Genomic DNA, 5,408 nt, shown 5'->3' with positions numbered 1-5,408 from the left:
CGGTGGGCAGCCGTGACCGGAGAGCCCGCCTGCCCCTGGGGCACCCGCCACCGGAGGAACGTGGCGTTTCCCTACGGGAGGTCGTGCCGCTGCGCTGCCGGCGCGGGCCGGTTAGCGAGCAGAGAGGCATGGCGGGTTCGAGACGTTCCACCACCACCCAGCTCAAACGAACCCAGAAAACCCGCCATCTCCACCCGAACAACGTATCTCCCCCCCTTCTTGCTCCAGCGGAGGTACAGAGGCGTTGGGAAGGTTAGCTGACCTGCGCGCTGTGGGAGGAGGGCAAAAACTTACTTTATTTTCTGGATGAAGCACCACTTAACAAAAGGGAAAGACGTTGCCGTCGCCCACGAACCGGCAGCGCTGAGACGCGCGGCGCGCTAGTTTGCACCTTCTGCTGCTTTGCGAGCGTCAGGAGAGAGCGTAACGGGGAAGGACTCGGCCGCTGGAATAACGTGCGTAGGCCTCTACCCAGCATTAGCCGAAGTAGAACCAGGGTGCCTCGGACACCGTCGTGCAGCTGGGGAAGCACGCTCCTGTGGGACGGGGGAGTTTCACTCTCCTGTCGTGAGCCGCAGCCCGACGAGGCCGAGCCGCGCCAGCCCAGCATCCCTAACTGAACCTCGCTGTCCTCAGCGGCCGCCCGTCCTTCCTTGCAAAACCAGACAGCGCCCAAACGGTAAAGAGCTTTATGGATTGCTATCAGTCTCTTTAACTGAACGTGCAAATGGTGGGGAAGCGGCTGCAGAAATGAGGCCGCGTTGCTCTCTTCCTGCAGGAAATAAAGATGAGTAGCTGTCAGCCATTTTGCACGCTAGCACGCTAAATCTCTAGGTATGACCTCGGGCAATGATAATCCTTTGCCATGGATAATTGGTATAAGGCTGAAACAATACTCCGTATCATAGCTGGGGAAAAAAACCCCACTCAACAACCCAAATGAACAAGTGGCTCCATCTGTAGGGTGATGAAGATCAAATAGAAAACACAAATAGAGCACAAGTACCTAGCGAGGCAGCCATCAAGGGATGAAAGTAACTTTCTCCCTGTTCTCTGAGCATTTTTTCCCAGCTGACCATTGGCCTCCGGTGCTTACAAGCCATCAGGCAGAAAAGGAGGCCGTAGTCTCCAGATCTGGTGGGAAGGAGGAACAGAACAGGTTGTCGTTCCTGTACTGCTAACACTGTTGATAAATACAGTTTTTTCTCTTTAGTACCAGTGGCTGCAACTTTCTCATCCCTTCAGAGGGGCAATAGCATTTTCCATGGAAAGCTGCCACCCTGGTTTATTAATCTGGGTATGCGGGATGTAGCTTCAAGTTGCCCGTTCATCAGCTTTTTGCACAGCACTTTCAGAACTTCTTTGGCTGACACCGTCCAAAGTTCCCGCTAGGAGATGTCATCATCCACCTTTCAGTGACATGGAAGTTGCTTCTCAAGCAGATCAAGAAGATGACTTGACTAATTCAAGGCTAATCATCACGTTAACAAATCCCCCGTTACCTACCTCTTACATTAATTTGTACAGTTCAGAGAGGGAGGTGTTACTAACCAAGAAAAAAAAATCCCAAACTTTTTTTTGTTTGCTAGGTTTTTTTGATTTGAGATAACTCTTGGCAGATAGTTTAAAGGCTAGAAGATAATCTGTGGCCATCTCCATAATGAGGAAGCATACCAAGCTTTCAAAAGAATTCCTGTATGCCTCCAAGAATACATTGCTTATTAAAGACAAAATAACACCTTTCATTTTGATGTATGTAGCAGTCCAAAGCTCCAAGACTCCAAACTAATTAGGTCCAAACGACACTTATGAAGTGATGCCAGTGGAATTTTATACTTGGAGACAGTGTCAAAATGACCGCGGCTACTTTCTGAACAACAGCACAAACATGCTGGGGAACGGGATTGTGTTTGCAAACTCCTTTGTCTCCAGATGATCCAGATGATAGGAGCCGTAACTTGGATTTGACTGTGATGATGGTAACATTTCGATTTGGTTGCAGAGCAACCATTTAATCCATAGCTCAATTTTTAATTCACAGCAAAGCTAATTTTTTACATTACCTAGGCTAATCAAGGATGATTATCGTAGCTTGTAGAGATAATAGCTTAAAACCACTACAGCACTTTGATATAGCCCTGACACCTTGGGTGCCTTCGTCACCAAATGGCACTCGCTCGCCAAAGCCTGCAGTCCAAATTCAACTCGCTGTTTACAGCTCCAAAGCAGCTCTTGGTGGGCTGATGTTTGCCCCCCCTCCATGGTCCTCGGGTACAGGAACATAGCACATCTGGCCGCCCCTTCCCAGGGGCAGCTACTCCACCGGTGTTGGGGTGGAGGTTCGTCAGTGAGTGTTTTTGAGGCGTCTGCTTGTTCTCTGAGCCAGAGGAAAGACGCACAGACAGGACCATTTACGGGGGGGCATAAGCGAGGAAGATGGTGACCCCCAGGCAGATGAGAAAGGCACGGTGGGGGCTTAGGTCACAGCTGGGGGCTCACGCTTGAGGGGAGGGCAGGGAGACGTCGCCAGGGGAAGTAGCAAAGGGGGAAATGAGAAGTGAGATTCAAGCGCCTGCAGAGAAGGAGAGGGAGGACAAGTCTGTGTGTTTCTGTGCGCGTGAAGGAGAAGGCCATCCTCCCCACGGCACTTACGCTTTCCTTACCAGAGTGACGCGCACAGGTTCTCTGGGAGAAGGGAGGCTGCGGAGGAAGAAGAGCTATTTACTATCTTTGAGGCTTTCAAAAATGTCTTCTGTTTTCAAAAGCATAAGTTTTCCAGAGTAAAAACCAGGCCGGCTCTCCTGTTCTCCACACCTCACAAATCTCCTGCACTCTAACCCTGTGCCTAAAACACTGGACCCTTTTTCTGGAGGATGAAGACGGCATGCAAGCGCATGGCAGGCGTGCTTGAAGAGACCCGCAGGCTGTGGGAGCCCTCAAGTTTTTGTGCTCCAAAAGCCTCTCTGTGTAAATGACCTTTAGTGCCACTGTGACTGAAGAGACTTTCTTTTGAGGAGCAAGTGGGCGCATAAGTGCTGGCCGCAGTCGGTCGTTCTGCTTCAAACCTTGTTCAGTTGCCTTCCGTGGGCTCTTCTACAGAGCGCAGAAGTTTCTTCTCTGACGGTGTCTTCCTGCCAAGACAAAATAAAGAAATCCATCCTGCTTCTCTATTAATACTTGCTAGTATTTTGAAGGCCAGAGGCTCCAAGCGTTACTCTAGTTTATGCTTTGACTTTTTTCATTCTCCGGGGCCCTTGAAACTACGTGTGGCATAAGCTCCATATGATTTGACAAGATGCTGAGTACTGATCGATGGTTAGAAATGGCTGAAATTAAATGCCAAGATAAATGGCCTGTTTGCTGACCTGTGTTCTTAAAGCCTGTGACCATGCTGAAGATCCGTTACGTGACTGATATTCTGGGAGCATTACAGAATGGTAATTCAGCAGTCATATAATTATGTAAAGTATTTTACACGTACGTGGTATCTTTTATACCTATGTGTTGCCCAGATTGTCCGCATATATCATCAGGGAAATACGGCAACCTCTTCCATCAGACAACAGCAACTATCCATTGCGAAGCCTGGTACAGTAGGAAGGAAGTGTTTTAACCTTTTGAAGAAATCCGTCTCAGTCACTGAACACACAGAGCGGACAAACAGTTGCTTTATAAAGCCATCTGAAGTAACAGTAATTTGGCTTTTGTAGATCAGAAAGGGAAAACGGGAGTCAGCACAGCTGGTTGCCATATAGAAGCTTGCAAGATGCAGCAAGTATGCTGAAACTAGTTTTTACACTAGCAAACTGGCCTTCCATTTTAAAAGCAGCTAAGCAGTAGAAGGCTACCGACAGAAGACACATCTGGCTTCAAAATCCAGGAGTATGAGGATTAGTGGTCTCAAATTCAACTTTCTTTTCAAACAAGCAAGGTGGATACAGACCTGTATTGGGGGAGGCGTTCCCTTCCTGTTTATAACTCAGTGTGGCAAACCACTTGCTACTTGGAGATCTAGTGCTTCTCCGTTCATATCCTTTAGCTTCTTGTGGTCTAATTCTGTCCATATTCTGCACAGTGGGATTGATCGCGGGTCTTGGTCTTGAGCTTTTTCTAGCATCTCCTGAATTGCAGCTCACGTCCTTAACTGTGACAAATTCTGCTGACCCTGAACCTCAGAAAGAAGGACAGCTCCTCCCTCCTGGGGTTTACCTCTGCAGGTGGTAACTACCCAGAGGATGTCTATGCCTCAATGAAATTACAGCCCACGTGGGCACCAGGGATCTGGATTTAAACTCGGTTTGGGTACTGGTAGTGGTGTAGCCATGGCAGCATTGAACTCAGCGTGGGCTAGCTGCTCGAGTATGCACCCAGGATCCCAGATGGATTTTACAGCCTGCATCAGACACCATCCTTCAGTGCATGTATGGGTGTGTGAGTCTCAAGTTCAAAAGCAGAAAGCTAGACTAAAGTTAATTTGGGAACGTCTACCTTCTCCGGCAGCGAAGACACCCAAGTGAAAACGAACTGGCGGCAGAGCCAGCACCTAACACACGTGGGGAATGTGGACTGGGGATCGGCTTCAGTTTATGGCTAGGTTTAAAGGACGGGATTCCACTTGACTCAATGGTTCACACTCTTTTCATAAACTGATCCAGAAAAAACATTCTAGTGCCTGCATTCTCAGGATTTGTACCGCTATACCAGGTGAAAATAGGTTTTGTCATTTCTGTCAGGGAGCGCAGGGTCATCGGGTGAGTTTGTTGAGCGCCTTTGTGTGCAAGGCCTTTGCAACTTCCTAATTAACACTGACGCGACAGCAAGAGCCAGTTCGTGGCAGCTCTGCCCTTCTACTGTGGAAGGCTGTCGTGGGGAAGGGGTGCCGCGATACAGGCCGGAAAAAAAAAAAAGAAGGGGAGGGATGGAAACGCAACGAGCTGAAGCGCAGTCCGTGTGTTTTCAAGGAAGGCATGAAGGTCTTCCAGGATGGAGATGGTGGTGTGATGGAGACGGTCGGTCACAGACCTCAGCTCGACCCCTCCGACCGGAGCCGGAGACCCGGGACCTCGCCGAGGCTCCTCGGCGAGGTCCCGGGTCTCCGGCTCCGGTCGGACGGGTCGCCGGGCAGCGCTGCCCGCACCCCCCTCCTCCCCGAGCTGCCCGCAGCCCCGCTCCGCACTGCGGGCTGCAGGCGTACGTGCGGCGCCGGCAAGGGGTGGGTCCCACCTTGTCTTCGACATCGCCGCTTTAAGGCTCCGGTGCAGGCAGGGGAAAGCAGGCAGCCGGGTTCATCTGAGGACACAGCCCCAGTTCTCAGAAATCCCCGCGCTGCGGGAACATCGAGCTCCCGTTACCGCAGTTGAACAAACTGCCCTAGATCGGGGGTGCCGGGACCGCCTCCCCCCCCCCCC

This window comes from Haliaeetus leucocephalus, unplaced genomic scaffold (genome assembly GCF_000737465.1).
Source record: "Haliaeetus leucocephalus isolate CR32 unplaced genomic scaffold, Haliaeetus_leucocephalus-4.0 Scaffold251, whole genome shotgun sequence".
Taxonomy (NCBI): domain Eukaryota; kingdom Metazoa; phylum Chordata; class Aves; order Accipitriformes; family Accipitridae; genus Haliaeetus; species Haliaeetus leucocephalus.
This window is presented reverse-complemented; position numbering follows the sequence as displayed.